Source organism: Myripristis murdjan, chromosome 20, assembly GCF_902150065.1.
Source record: "Myripristis murdjan chromosome 20, fMyrMur1.1, whole genome shotgun sequence".
NCBI lineage: Eukaryota > Metazoa > Chordata > Actinopteri > Holocentriformes > Holocentridae > Myripristis > Myripristis murdjan.
Window position 1 is genome coordinate 28,367,718 of NC_043999.1, and position 15,866 is coordinate 28,383,583.

A 15,866-nucleotide genomic window follows, 5' to 3' on the forward strand; every position below is an offset into this window, starting at 1 on the left:
AGGACCAATCACAGGCTGATGCAGGGCTGACCTTCAACAATCCTTTTCAGTGACAAATAGCTTGATCGCACGGGCTCCGGTTTAAAGATGGAAGTAGGATTGTGCTGAAGAGAAATCTCCAGTCATCCATGTTTTGACTTGTGCGTATGTGACTGGCAGGCAAACGCGGTTGATGAAAGGGTTAAGAGAAGAACATAGTCCAAGCGTGTGGAACCATAAGAAATAGAAGGAGAAATATGTAATATAATATACGTATAAGGCTGTGCATTGGACAAGCCGTGGCATGTGTATTTGTAAGGCTGTTGTCTTTTGACACGCTGATCAGGGGAGAGCGCGGACGCAGTCCCCCACTACCATAAATTATGCAGTCGAGATTCCCACATTTGGGGAATTCGCAGGGGTCAGCACAGCCGGAGTGCAATGGCTGAGCCTCGCCCTGGGTGAACCACTTTTTTTTTCACTTTTTAGCTATTTTATTGAGATTTTGTCAAGGATTTACATGAACTTCATTACAATATGACATACGCAACTAATTAAGATAAGTCACAAGAATACATACAATTACATATCGTGAATTCAGAGAAAATTTCAGTGATACAAAACACATTAGATTTCTGTACATGAAAGTGCATCTGTTAAAAAAAAATTCCCCAAACCATATTCCATTCTCCATAACCTCATAGTTTCTTCCTTGCCAAGCTTCATTTTGTCGCTCAATATATAATCTCGGACAACTGATAAAGTAAGTTTAGCGACTGACTCTGGAGGCACAGAAAACTTTTTAAAAACCAGTACATTTCTGCACTTCCAAATGGCTTCTTTGGCACAGTTGATTGCTGCCCACCACCTTACCCATCTTTCCTGTTCTTTAGGTTGAAGGTCACCATACAGAACATCAACTACATTAGGACGCCTATAAAGGTCAGTCAACTAGGGTCTCAGAAGTGCCCACACCCTTTGTGAATGAGTGCAATGCCAAAATAAATGTGTTACGTTCTCGTCCATATTGCAATTTACCCTGGGACACTTTGAGCTGCGCGAACATCTCCTCCTGTACAAAAAAACACGGGTGGGAAAACTGTTCTGTACTGCATTCCAGGCTATATCTTTATGTACATTGAGCAAAAAACCGGCATTAACATTTTTCCAAACTTGAATGCACTCTATTTCTTTCAAGATACCAATTGGAACCAGACTTGTGGATTGAGGTGAAAGACTATTTTCCACAGTAGTCCTGTTTACCTTCCCTCCCACTGGCCTTTCCCAGATTGCAGACTTAAAAAGTATAACTGCCTTCCCATAAAGTGGTGGCCTTGACTCTGCATAGGGGGTATTCTGAGGGGGTCTTCTCCCAAGCTTTTTTAATATGGTTTGGCCCGCCCAGAACTTGGCAAAACTGAACCATAAAGTAGTGGCATCAACATTTAAAACTGCATTTACAATCGGAGTTAAAAACAATGCATCAAATTTGGTACCTAGCTCTGGCACTGCTTTTCCCCCTTTATCCAGGGGTCGATACATGATGTCACGCTTTACTCTTTCTTGCTGAGAACCCCATATAAATTCAAACATAAATCTTCTCAGTGCTGTTAAAAAGGATCTGGGCACAGGCAAGGTGACAGCCAAAAAGGTCAGAGAGGCATAAACTTCTGCCTTTATGACGAGAACCTTCCCTGTAATGGTTAGATCTCTATCCTCCCATTTTAGAAGCTTGCCTCTTATTTTTGGTAGTCTTGAGTCCCAGTTTGCCTTCACCATGTCTTTACCAAAAAATATTCCCAAAATTTTTATTCTGTCCTGTTGTTCAACCAGTCCCAAGTCAAGTTTGTTTTCTTTCCAGTTCACATACAGCGCTTCACTCTTAGTTCTGTTGAGCTTGGCTCCTGATGCCCTTGAAAAACAGTCACTCCAACCAAGGGCATTGACTAAAGAGTTGTTATCTGTACTTAGAATGGTCAGGTCGTCCATGTACAGGGTCAACTTGGCCTCCCTCCCACTGCTCCCTGGTACAAGGAGGCCATGAATGGAGGGGTCCTGCTGTATAGAGCAGGCCAAAGGCTCCATTGCCAGGATGAAGAGGACCACTGATAGAGGGCAACCCTGCCTGACCCCTGACTGTACCTTGAAGGTATCTGTAGTGTTTCCATTTATAGTAATTCTACTTACACAGTCATTATAGAGGAGGTCTATCCAGGCCCTTATTTTTGGCCCGAAACCAAAGGCCTCAATCACCTTTTTTAGGTAAATGTGGTTGATTCTGTCAAAAGCCTTCTCCAAATCTAGGCCTACTATGCAAAGGGGGACCTTTCGGTCAACAGCGTATAGAAAGGAGTCTCTGACTAGGGCCAGGCTATCAGTCATTGACCGCCCTGGCACCACACGTCTGCTCCTCGCCCACCAGCTCTCCTGCCATGTCCTGCAGCCTGAAAAAGAGGGCCTTTGCTAGGATTTTACGATCCACCCCCAGCAGTGTGAGTGGTCTCCAGTTCTTGATGTCCTTTTTGTCGCCTTTTTTAAACAGTAAAGACACAATACCCTCCCTCAGAGATGGTGGTAATTTACCTAAGAGAAGGCTCTCTTTAAACATGTCTAGAAGGGGCCCCTTTATTTCCGCCCAAAAGGTAATATAAAACTCTTTGGGCAGGCCGTCAGCTCCTGGTACCTTGTTATCCTGCATGCTTTCCACTGCTTTTGTGAGTTCCTTTTCAGACAGTTCACATTCCAACAAACAATTGAAGTCATTTATCTTTTTGTTTACTTTTAACAGGAGTCTGTCCAGAGACGCTCTATCTAGGTCTTCCCCCTTGTAGAGGTCTGAGTAAAAGGAATGTAGACAAGTATGTATATTTTTTTCTTCTCTTTGTTCATTACCATCTTGGTCATAAATTGCCTCCATTTTGTTTTTGGGACAGGCTAGTTTTCTAAAAAAATATCTGGAGCATTTTTCATTCTCCTCCATATGTTGGACTCTGCTACGAGCCAATAGTCCTTGACTCGCCTCTGTGGACAGTCGAAGCATTTCTCTCTTTAATTTTGCAATGTCTTCCGAGACTTCAAAACCGACATGGGCCATTTTATATAGGCGTTGTAATTTTGCCTGTTGTTTTTTTAGCTTAAAACGTTTCTTTTTGGCTGCCTTTTTCCCTATCTCAATAAAAAACCTCTTCACTCGTTCCTTCACGTCCTCCCACCATTCTCCCACTGATTCAAAGACAAACTGTAGGGAAGACCACTGATTCAGTTTTTCTTTTAGTTTGCTAACCACCTTTTTATCCAGAAGTAAAGAGGTATTAAGCTTCCATAACCCTTTACCCCTTTTGTTTCTGTCCGCCAGGACCAGAGAGCAGGCAACTTTAGAATGGTCTGAAAAAAAGACTGGTGTAACTGAGGCATCTGAAACCTGCAAACCTTTAGAGGTAAGTAAAAAGTCTATTCTGGAATATATTCTGCCATTTGTCCATGTGTATCCGGGTTGTCTGGGGTGTATTGTACGGAAAGTATCTGTCAGTTTGAAGTCACTTATGATGTTTTTCAGTGACACTGAGCTGGAGTCTAGCCTCACTGTACTGGTTGTCATTCTGTCTTTAGAGTCTACCATACAGTTAAAATCTCCCCCCAAGACAACCTCGCTGTCACACAGTAACAGAGGCTGAATGGCTTTTAAGGTATCTATGCGCTCTTGTAGATCTGCTGGGCAGTAAACATTAATTATCCTCAGCCTGACATTGTTCCATTCTACATCTACACATAAAAGCCTCCCATATATCACTTGCTGTACTCTTTGGATATTATACCCCCACCCTTTGAACAACACAGCCACCCCTGATGACCTGTTTTTGTTGTCCCCAGACCATACTGACTGCCCATGACTCCATCTTTCCTCATACACTTTATAATTGTCCTTGTAAGGGATGTTACACTCCTGTAATAGACAGATGTTACTGCCCTCTGAATGTAAAAAGTCAAAAGCAGATACACACTTTACAGGGTCATTCAGGCCTCTAGTGTTGAGGGAGGCGATTGATATGTTAGTCATGGGGTATACTTGGGGGGTTCACACTCCGGGGGGGGTCGGTGTCGGGGCTTCGCTTTCCACCCTTACGCCTTCTCCTTTTCTTATTTTGGTACTGAGTGCTCTCCCCCTCTGTCACGTTCATTTGTGTGGCAGTGGAGAAGGCAGTCAGACACTCAGGATCCAAGAAGGAAGCAGAAGCGGATGATGGAGAAGGCCATACCTGAGAGCCCAGGGTGATGGACTCTTCTGATGTCTCTGGCTGCGAGCGCTTCAGTGGAGAAGGTTGTTGTTGCGCAGGGCCATCGATGAATGGAGCCATGGGCTGGAGTGGTCCCCCGGCCCCCTCAGGTCTGCCCCTCGACCCGAAAGACTCGGGGCGGCCTTCCGGGGTTGCCTGTAGATCTGCCAGCAAGTTGTCTAGGAGGTCTCTGCAGTCGCTTGTAGCGATGACGGTGGAGTTTGCCGGGGCCTGGTGTTGTGCCGGTGGCAGGTCCAACTGGCTGCTGTCTTCCTCATCTTCGCCCATGTCAACTGGGGTGTCACTCCAGTCTAGCCGCCCGCTCTCAATGGGAGGCTCCCCCTGGCTGGGTTGAGCTTGGATTGACTCCACTGCTGGTGTTGAGGACCCTGTACTGGTTGAAAGTTCCCCTCCTTGGCCATCCTGGGCTAGCTCGGCTTGCTGGACGTTAGATGTCGCCCCTTCCTGCCTGGTCTGCTGTTCCTGCTCTGGAGCCTGGTCATGTACTGGTGCTGGTGCTGGTTCGTCTGCCTGGAACAGCTCTGGCTGCCTTGTCTTGTTGGCGTAGGACTTTGGGCATCCCCTGAAGGTATGTGTGTTGTCCCCACAGAGATTGCACCTCATGGGCTGGTCGCAATCCCTAGTCTCATGGTTAGAGTTTTTACAGTTCTTGCAAAAAATGTTTTTGCACTCAGCAGCTAGGTGACCCAGTGAACCACACCTTCTGCACACCTTGGGCTGCCCTTGGTAGAAGACACTGCCTCTGACCCGCCCCAGCTGGATGGTGGATGGCAGATGATGCAGCTGTCCAGTGCTCTGGTCCCTCTTCAACTTGACGTAAAAACGCCGTGCCCCAGTCCGGATGCCATCTTGGTCCCTGAGCTCCATTCCTCTCAGAACAGTACACTTGTATGAAAGCCAGGTTTGGATGTCTTCAGTCGTGATGTTCTCTGAAAACATGATTACTGTGACAGATCTAGCGTCTCTTTCAGACAATGGGATGAGAGTTATATTCTCAAGCCTGAGACTGTTGGCTTGTTTTTGTCTGAATCTGTCCACACACTGCTCAAAACTAGCAAAGGTCGAAAAAATGACCTCAAACACCTTCTTTCCTGGCAGGGCGAAGATATAATCCAGGTGAGAAGCTGAAAACCCTAATTCCGATTGTAGGACATTCCTTGAGAATTGTAGACGGTCCATCTCAAGGTCTCCTTGGAGTTCAAAACGGACAGCGTTCCGCCTATTTTGGGTTTGCACTGCTGCCATGATGGTAACCAGAGGACAAGGCCGGAGAACTAGCCCCTCTGGAAAGACAACCTCCAACAATGTTCTTCACTTGTGCCCCATACACCGCACGGCAACAGTAAAGACTGTACTCAAAGACTGGAACTGGGTGAACCACCTTCTTGATCATGGTAAGTATGAAGTCACTGACACGCCCGCTGGAGCCCCCTTCACACACACACCACTCTGTCTCATGGTGCTCACACTGGCACAGTGGAACAAACCCCCCCCCCCCCCACACACACACACACACACACACACACACAAACACACTCTCTCACACGCACACGCACACGCGCGCGCACACACACACACACACACACACAGCCTGGAACATCACTTCACATCCACTCTACATCCCTGCTTTTCCAAGGCTCACTAAGAGTTTCAGTTATTTCCTTGAGAAGTTTGAATTGTGCACCCACCCACACACATCTCATCAAGAGTATCATGTGCAATCCCAAGCTAGACAAGATCAGCTATAATGTTAATGGTGCTCTTCAGAACTTTCACAAGACATGGGATGACCATATTGGATTTGTTAAGCAACTAGATGGACTACAAGTAGAGTGATGGACTACCAGCTGACCAGTAACAACTTGGTGAACCCTGGCTGAGTAAGAACAATTCAACGTGCAACTGGACCCCCCATCCCCAATCTTTCCCTTCCTCTATGTGTTCCCTCCTTGTCTGTCTGTCCGTGTGTCTCTCTTTCCCTTCCTCTATGTGTCCACCAGAGGCATTTACAGCTGCGTTTGATTTGTGGGAGGTGAGCTGTTGGCTTGTGGAAAGGCACTGTTCAGATGCTTGTCGTGGGATTCACAGTCCGCTTTGATCTGCGTCCCGTATTTACAGCTTTCCCTGGGATCTGGTGGTTCAGTGTTCCACTTTGATTCCCCAGGGGTTCCTGTTTTCCGACTGGACCTTAACGCACCACGTGATGCGCAGGGGTCCAGAAGATGCGTTGAGTTAGCCCTGACTGCAGTCTGCAGATCGAGGAGTGGCTCAACGTGGGTGGAGCTAAGCGTTTGGCTCCGCCCACTTCCTCAACAGCAAGCCACTGGAAGAGGTTGCTAACCCTAACCCTTACCTCAATCCTAACCTTAACCTCAACCTTAACCCTTCACCTTACCCTAACCAGATGGCGCCCGGGTGGAGTCAAATGTTTAGCTCCGCCCACATTTAGCCCAACTCCGACCTGCTAACTGTAGTCACCGCACGGAGTCAAACGTTTAGCTCCGCCCACATTTCGCCCAACCCCGATCTGCGGACTGCAGTCAGGTGCAACTGGATGCGTTGGCTAATTGCTTTCTTTTCCTGCAATGATATGACCTGTTAGTCGTTGGCTAGTGGCTGTGCTTTGTGTGCCGTTTGCTGACGTGTGGTTCAAGTGTGTGGCGGGAGGTCCCAACCGTCCGCGGGAGTGACCTGTCCGGGAGAGGGGCGCTTCCATCTGAGGGTGTGAGAGTTATCGCTTCTCGGCCTTTTGGCTAAGACTGCGATCGCCTCCTTCTGGTGGTAAATCCTTGCCTTTTTGTGGCACTGGTGCTTACCAGCTATTGGGAGGAAATTCTATATATATTCCTGTTGATAAGTGTTTCAACTTTTTCTTGTAGTTGAAAATCTTTAATCCTCAGGATTTCATTGGCTCAGAGGACCTTTTACCTGAACTCTGCCGGAGAAACACCTCGACCAAGCCAAAGAAGCAAAGGTAAGTGATTTTTAATTTTTGCTTTTTAGATTTTACTTTTCTTAGCATTTTAGGACCCTTTTATTCTTGTTATTTTTTGGTAAGTGGAGATTTTAATTTCCTTTAATTTGTTTTAAGTGTGGTGCCTCCACCATGTCAGCCAACCATGCTGGCATGCGGAGGCACCACAGTGTCCGTTTTACTGTTTTAGAGAAAGATGGGAAGCTGATGGGGATGTCAAGACTTGACTTCTCCCGGAAGCTCATCCAAAAAGCCTTGAACTTTTCCCCAAATGACCTGAATTGTATTTTGACACTGCCATTTAACAAAGGATTTGATGTAAGTTTTCGCTCTGCCGTCCTTTTGAGGGAATTCTGGACCCGTTTTGAAAATGCCAAAACCCAGTTTGCTGCGTTCAATGTGGAGAAACTCACTGACAATGCTTCTAAAACAGTTATTGTCAGAATGTTCAATGAGACGGTGAATGCAGATGACATTTGTTTGTGGCTGGGTAGATATTGCACGGTTAAAGGCCAGGCTACCAAAGTGAGGGATGAGGATGGCATCTGGAACTGTGCTTGGAGGGTCCCCATCCAGCAATGGCCGGACCCCCAAGGCTTCCAGGGCTTGAAACATCTGCCATCCATGGTAGTCCTGGGAGATAACAGGGGCTATATCCACTACCAGGGACAACCCAAGCTCTGCCGCAAGTGTGGTGAGCATGGTCACCTGGTAGAAGCATGTCAGCAAATTGTATGCGGAAAGTGCAGAGAAATTGGGCACACCTTTGAGGAGTGCACCAATGGCAGGAGGTGCAATCTCTGTGGAGAGTCAAACCACCTCTTCAGAGATTGCCCAAAGTCCTTTGCCAACAAACTGAAGGCAGCCAAACAAAATGGAAATGGAGGAAACGGTACACAAGACCAAGCAGTTAGAGAGCTAATTGAGGAGGCTGGGCTGGAAAATTCAAATCTCCCGCCAAATCCTGTGACTGGAGTAGAGGAGTCAGGTGAGGCGGGAGAAGGGGAGGGGCCTGCAATGGCCTCAACGACAGAGAGCTCAAGTGAGGATGAGGTGATGCAGGCAGAGGGCGGAGCTGGTTCAGATAGTGAGGAGGACCAATCACAGGCTGACAGCGAGGATGCCCCCCTCCCCGATGCCCAGCGTGCCAAGAGAACCATTTCAGAATTGTCCTCTGAGTCTCCTGTAGCCTCAGAGAAGAGGGGAAGAGTTGGGACTCTCTCAGACAGTTCATCTGTGGAGGAGCCCAGAGTCTTCCCCTCCAATTCACCAAATGAAGTGTCGTTCTTGTCAATAGCTCTGCAATCAACCCCTAAGGACTCCAAAATGAATGCAGCACTGCGCCAGAGGCCAACCCCCAGAGTCCGACAGGGAAACAGTGCTCAACTCCGCCACTCTTCACCTGCAGGAGTGAAGGAAGAGCTCTGTTCACAAGAAATCCGCTAACTGCTTTTTTAGTCATTTTAACCCCCTTTTAGTCTTTTAAAATGTCATACCTGTTGCTTTTAACCATACTCATGACACTCACCTTCTCAACCATCAATGTGAGAAGCGTGAAGTCGAGAGTTAGAGCCCAGGCTGTTTTATCCTTTCTAAATTCTTTTAAGTCAGATGTGTTTTTAATACAGGAATGCGGCCTACCGTTTTTAAAGCACTACAGAGAGTGGGAGGAGATGTGGCCACAAGCGTCGATATGGAGCGGGTCAAACAAAAACAAAAACGATGGAGTGGCCATTTTAATCAAAAACCCTCTGGTTCTGGTGAAGGGCAGCACTGTGGTGAGAGACGGCAGGGCCCTTTTAACACACCTGACTTTTATGGGAAAGGATTTTAAGCTCTTAAATATTTATGGTTTTAATGACAAGAATGACAGGTATGACCTTTTAGAAGACTTGCAGTTCCACATGCTAGGTAGGGCACCTTTAGTTGTAGGCGGGGATTTTAACTGTGTTTTAAGTAGGAAAGACAGGAAAAGGGCAGGGACGGATTTTACAGTCGACAAGACATCGGTTTTATTGCAGGGCATATGCAGGGATTTTAAACTTCAGGACTGTTTTAAAACCATGCATCCCAGAGAGGAGGGCTTCACCTGGTTCAGTGGTGACGGCACCAGAGCCTCTCGCATAGACTATCTTTTTACACGGGCCTGTTCACCAACCGATGCTAGATTAACACCTGTTTTCTTTTCCGATCACGTTATGCTCTCCTGCACTCTTTCACTCGCTTCTGGTGTGACAGCAGGAAGTGGTCTGTGGAAACTCAACTGCTCCCTTTTAGAGGATAGGGAGTTAGTTAGACAGTACAGGGAGCAGTATCAAGAGTGGCAGACCCTTCAAGACTTTTACCATACACGCGCACACTGGTGGGAAATGGTGAAGGGTAAGACCCGGACTTTCTTTAGGCAGGCAGGTAAGAGAAAGAAAGATAGGGACGACAGACGCATGTTGGGACTGCAGAAAAGACTCCAGAGGTATTTTAAACTAAATCAAGAAGGTATGGATTTTAATGAAGAGATACGGGACGTGAAAACACAGATGTCGCTTTTAGCAGAAATTAAAAGCAAGGGTGTCATTTTAAGAAGCAGGGAAAAGGAAATTGAGGAAGGGGAAAAGTGCACAAGATATTTTTTTAAGAAAATTTTAAATAACAGAGGATCCATTTTTAAATTACAAAAAGACAACGGGTGCACTGCAAACACGACAGAGGAACTTAAAGAAACAATAGAAAATTTTTATGGGGAACTTTACAAGGAAAAACCTGTTTTATTGGACACCATGAACAATGTTTTAGAGTCCATTGAAAATACAGTGACAGACGGAGTGCTTTTAACCCAAGATTTTACCATGTCCGAGTTAAGTAAATGTATCGAAAGTTTTAAGAAAGGGAAGTCCCCTGGAGAAGACGGGCTTCCCTTAGAATTTTATTTGACTTTTTGGGACATTTTAGCACCCGACTTGCTTGCTGTTTTTATGGACTTTGAACATCTGGACAGACTTCCTGACAGTTTTAGAGTAGGGATAGTGACTCTCCTCCATAAAGACAAAGACAAGACTGACTTGAGGAACTGGAGACCTATCACCCTTTTAAATATAGACTGTAAACTTTTTAGCAAGGTTTTAGCATCACGTATGTCTTTGTTTTTAGAGGAGCTGATTCACCCGGATCAAGCCTGTGCCGTCCCGGGGAGGAAGATCACCGACAGCCTCGTACTGATCAGAGACACCATCTGTTATGCGAGAGACAGAGACATCCGGCTAGTAGTCCTAAATTTAGATTTTGAGAAAGCCTTTGATCGGGTCTCGCACCAGTACCTTTTCCAGGTACTGCCAAAGATGGGGTTCCCAGAAAGGTTTATAGCTTGGGTGGGACTGCTGTATCGGGGCATCACCAGCAGATTTGTGGTTAACGGGCATCTGACAAAAGCAGTCAATATACACTGCGGTGTCCGTCAGGGTTGTCCGTTATCTGCCCTCCTCTACGTTGTCTGTATAGAACCCCTGGCACAGATCTTGAGAAGGGATCAACGAATCCACGGGGTGGGAGTGCCAGGGAGCGGGGGACTGGAGACAAAATGCATTTTATATATGGACGACGTGAACATTTTATGCACTGACCTTTTATCTGTGAACAGGACTCTGGACGTGACTGACTGGTTTGGACAGGCCTCTGGGTCAAAACTGAACAGGAGCAAGACCCAAGCCCAATTTTACGGACCATGGACAGCGACAGAGACGACGGGACTCCCCCTGACTGTGACCCAGACTGACCAAAAGATCCTGGGGGTCAAATTTGATCGGGAGGGGGGAGGGAAAACAAATTGGCCAGACTTGGTAGGGAAAGTTAGACAGAGACTAGGGTACTGGGGACTTAGGGGACTGACCATGGAAGGAAAGGTTTTAATCATCAAAGCAGTGATTTTACCTTTGCTTTTATTGATCAGTTCTGTTTTTATCCCACCAAGGAGAGTGCTACTCGACCTGGACCGAGCCATGTTCTACTTTTTATGGGGATCCAAGTGGGAACGACTGAGGAGGGAGGTGATGAAGAGGCCAAAGGAGAAAGGAGGAAAAGGAGTGCCCGACCTTTTATTGTTTTTAGGAAGCCGATACACCACAACACACATAAAACAAGCCACAGCCCCATCCAGAAACCCCAAGACTGAAGCCATGACGCGTTTCTGGATGGGGTCCTACCTGAGAAGACTGAAACTTTTACCCACTGATCTTAGAGTACCTGTGTCTTTTAGCCTGCCAAACGCATATGCTTTTATCCAGAAGTTTTTAAAGAATTTTAACTTGGAGCAGGAGGAGTTGCATGTTTTAACCAACCACCGCTCTCTCATTTCTGTTGTGCAGGAGCGGGAACCAGTGAGTCCAGTGCGCGGGCTCGCCTTTGGTGAGCCCTCCACAGTTTGGCGCAACGTGAACCATTCTGCTCTCCCAAACAGACTCCGGGACCTGTCGTGGCTGGTGGCTCATGAGATCCTCCCAGTCAGGTCCGTAATGCACTCCCGGGGCATGTCAGCGACCTCAATCTGCCCCCGACCAGGTTGTGGCGCGCCTGAGTCGGTGAGGCATCTGCTCTGGGAGTGCAGCGCTGCCGTAGACCAGTGGGCGACAGCCGGCTCCTTGCAATTCCCGTACTTACCGGTTAGGGAGGTCCTGACAGCACAAATGGTGCTGTATGGGGTGAGCCAAGAAAAAAAACAAAACAAAAAGGACTTTGCAAACCAGTGGCTCACCCTCGCCGCCATCAAAGACGCCATATGGACCTCCAGAAACTTGCTGGTAAGAAGGCAAAGGCAGAGCCCCCCCGTGGCTGTGATCCGGATGGCAGCAGCGACGGTCCAAGCGGCCGGAGCTGCAGGCGGCGGGCCTAGGACACAGCCACAAAGAAGATTCGCCTCACTGCTCATTCGGACGAAGGTGTCGGAAGCCACACAGTAAAAGGTCAAAGCAGCGGCGGCCTGGCTCTCCGGGTGTGGCAGGTGGGAAGGAGCAAAAGGGTGGGGGTCTCCGCTGAGCACCACGGCAGGATCCCGAGAGACCTAATCTGTTTGGGAGAGCGGAATGAGTTACCCTTGGAAAGGACTCACCCCGCTTTTGCACAACATTTTAACAAATGCACTCCTTTTTAAAAGATTTTTATTGAACTCAGCACACATACATTGTTTGTTTTAAACGCACCTTTACCTTTTACGACCACCATGTTCTTATCTGTTATGCCTTTTAAAACAATGTCTTTTATTGTTTTAAACTAAATTATTGCTAAACAGATTGTATTTATTTATTACTTGACTGGTGTTTTAAAGGGTAAATTGTTGCTTTATTAACCAATGTGAATATTGTATGTGAGGACTGAAAAGTATCAATAAATACTTTCGAAAGAAAAAAAAAAAAAATCTGTTCTTATCAGTTTAATATCTGATACGTCCCCTACCCGGGGACCATATATTAAATGGATTTCTGGAACAGGGAGATGGACTAGGGGCTTGCTCCGTCCACTCCACGCATCGACCCGGTATTGCAGTATCTCCGGGAGCGGTGCACCCCCTCCCTCACCTTGTGCAATAACAGCTTACGCTCGCCCAGCTCTTTCTCCAGCTGCAAACACCCGTCGGCCCATAACTTTGGACTTGCAGCCACTGCCAACGGGACCTGCGGTATGCAGGGCTTACGCTTTACGTCTCAAGTGCTCCGGCTTGCCCTCAACATCGCATACACAACTCCCAGCTCTCACACACACAGCCAAAAGCTTTGTATGCGATATTTCTCCCCCGACTGGCTCTGTCCAATTCAACCGGGGGTTCCACAACCACACGCCGTGGACTGGACAATCAAAAGACAAGACTTCTCCGCATCGTTCCTGATTTTGCGCCGAGTGGATCCGCAGTCCTTGGCGGGGACAAATAGCTTCGTCGCACTGGCTCCAATTTAAAGACGGACCTGGTATTGTGCTGAAGAGAAATCTCCAGTCATGCATGTTCTGACTTGACATACTTGTTTTGACGTCTCGGCCGTTTGGCTAAGACTGCGGTCGCCTCTTCTTGGTGGTAAAAATCCTTGCCTTCCTGTGGCATTGGTTATTACCAGCTCTTGGGAGGAAATTCCGCACATTCCTGTTGGAAAGTATGTCAACTTTCAGAGGCCCAGAGGACTTCTATCCCTGTACTCTGCCGGACTAATACCGTGACCGGGCCAAACAAGTGATGTCGTGACTCGATCTCTGCCGGAAGCTCCTCCAGAAAGCCCTAAACTTTACTCCAAAGCTGATTGGCCAGAAGGCGGGCAGAGGGCGGAGCTAGTTCAGACGGTGAGGAGGACCAATCACAGGCTGATGCAGGGCTGACCTTCAACAATCCTTTTCAGTGACAAATAGCTTGATCGCACGGGCTCCGGTTTAAAGATGGAAGTAGGATTGTGCTGAAGAGAAATCTCCAGTCATCCATGTTTCGACTTGTGCGTATGTGACTGGCAGGCAAACGCGGTTGATGAAAGGGTTAAGAGAAGAACATAGTCCAAGCGTGTGGAACCATAAGAAATAGAAGGAGAAATATGTAATATAATATACGTATAAGGCTGTGCATTGGACAAGCCGTGGCATGTGTATTTGTAAGGCTGTTGTCTTTTGACACGCTGATCAGGGGAGAGCGCGGACGCAGTCCCCCACTACCATAAATTATGCAGTCGAGATTCCCACATTTGGGGAATTCGCAGGGGTCAGCACAGCCGGAGTGCAATGGCTGAGCCTCGCCCTGGGTGAACCACTTTCACTTTTCACTTTTTAGCTATTTTATTGAGATTTTGTCAAGGATTTACATGAACTTCATTACAATATGACATACGCAACTAATTAAGATAAGTCACAAGAATACATACAATTACATATCGTGAATTCAGAGAAAATTTCAGTGATACAAAACACATTAGATTTCTGTACATGAAAGTGCATCTGTTAAAAAAAAATTCCCCAAACCATATTCCATTCTCCATAACCTCATAGTTTCTTCCTTGCCAAGCTTCATTTTGTCTCTCAATATATAATCTCGGACAACTGATAAAGTAAGTTTAGCGACTGACTCTGGAGGCACAGAAAACTTTTTAAAAACCAGTACATTTCTGCACTTCCAAATGGCTTCTTTGGCACAGTTGATTGCTGCCCACCACCTTACCCATCTTTCCTGTTCTTTAGGTTGAAGGTCGCCATACAGAACATCAACTACATTAGGACGCCTATAAAGGTCAGTCAACCAGGGTCTCAGAAGTGCCCACACCCTTTGTGAATGAGTGCAATGCCAAAATAAATGTGTTACGTTCTCGTCCATATTGCAATTTACCCTGGGACACTTTGAGCTGCGCGAACATCTCCTCCTGTACAAAAAAACACGGGTGGGAAAACTGTTCTGTACTGCATTCCAGGCTATATCTTTATGTACATTGAGCAAAAAACCGGCATTAACATTTTTCCAAACTTGAATGCACTCTATTTCTTTCAAGATACCAATTGGAACCAGACTTGTGGATTGAGGTGAAAGACTATTTTCCACAGTAGTCCTGTTTACCTTCCCTCCCACTGGCCTTTCCCAGATTGCAGACTTAAAAAGTATAACTGCCTTCCCATAAAGTGGTGGCCTTGACTCTGCATAGGGGGTATTCTGAGGGGGTCTTCTCCCAAGCTTTTTTAATATGGTTTGGCCCGCCCAGAACTTGGCAAAACTGAACCATAAAGTAGTGGCATCAACATTTAAAACTGCATTTACAATCGGAGTTAAAAACAATGCATCAAATTTGGTACCTAGCTCTGGCACTGCTTTTCCCCCTTTATCCAGGGGTCGATACATGATGTCACGCTTTACTCTTTCTTGCTGAGAACCCCATATAAATTCAAACATAAATCTTCTCAGTGCTGTTAGGAACGATCTGGGCACAGGCAAGGTGACAGCCAAAAAGGTCAGAGAGGCATAAACTTCTGCCTTTATGACGAGAACCTTCCCTGTAATGGTTAGATCTCTATCCTCCCATTTTAGAAGCTTGCCTCTTATTTTTGGTAGTCTTGAGTCCCAGTTTGCCTTCACCATGTCTTTACCAAAAACTATTCCCAAAATTTTTATTCTGTCCTGTTGTTCAACCAGTCCCAAGTCAAGTTTGCTTTCTTTCCAGTTCACATACAGCGCTTCACTCTTAGTTCTGTTGAGCTTGGCTCCTGATGCCCTTGAAAAACAGTCACTCCAACCAAGGGCATTGACTAACGAGTTGTTATCTGTACTTAGAATGGTCAGGTCGTCCATGTACAGGGTCAACTTGGCCTCCCTCCCACTGCTCCCTGGTACAAGGAGGCCATGAATGGAGGGGTCCTGCTGTATAGCGCAGGCCAAAGGCTCCATTGCCAGGATGAAGAGGACCACTGATAGAGGGCAACCCTGCCTGACCCCTGACTGTACCTTGAAGGTATCTGTAGTGTTTCCATTTATAGTAATTCTACTTACACAGTCATTATAGAGGAGGTCTATCCAGGCCCTTATTTTTGGCCCGAAACCAAAGGCCTCAATCACCTTTTTTAGGTAAATGTGGTTGATTCTGTCAAAGGCCTTCTCCAAATCTAGGCCTACTATGCAAAGG

At 46.7% G+C, this 15,866-nt stretch overlaps 1 non-coding gene and 2 pseudogenes across 1 annotated transcript; 1 reads left to right on the forward strand and 2 right to left on the reverse strand.

Moving 5' to 3' along the window:
• Positions 1-322: 322 nt before the first annotated feature.
• LOC115379297 (U1 spliceosomal RNA) lies at positions 323-480 on the reverse strand. Its single transcript, XR_003930210.1, has one exon. It is a non-coding gene; the product is annotated as a U1 spliceosomal RNA (small nuclear RNA).
• A 12,142-nt stretch (positions 481-12,622) lies between these two features.
• LOC115379323 (uncharacterized) lies at positions 12,623-12,802 on the forward strand (annotated as a pseudogene).
• Positions 12,803-13,888: 1,086 nt separating this feature from the next.
• LOC115379299 (uncharacterized) lies at positions 13,889-14,024 on the reverse strand (annotated as a pseudogene).
• Positions 14,025-15,866: the final 1,842 nt, after the last annotated feature.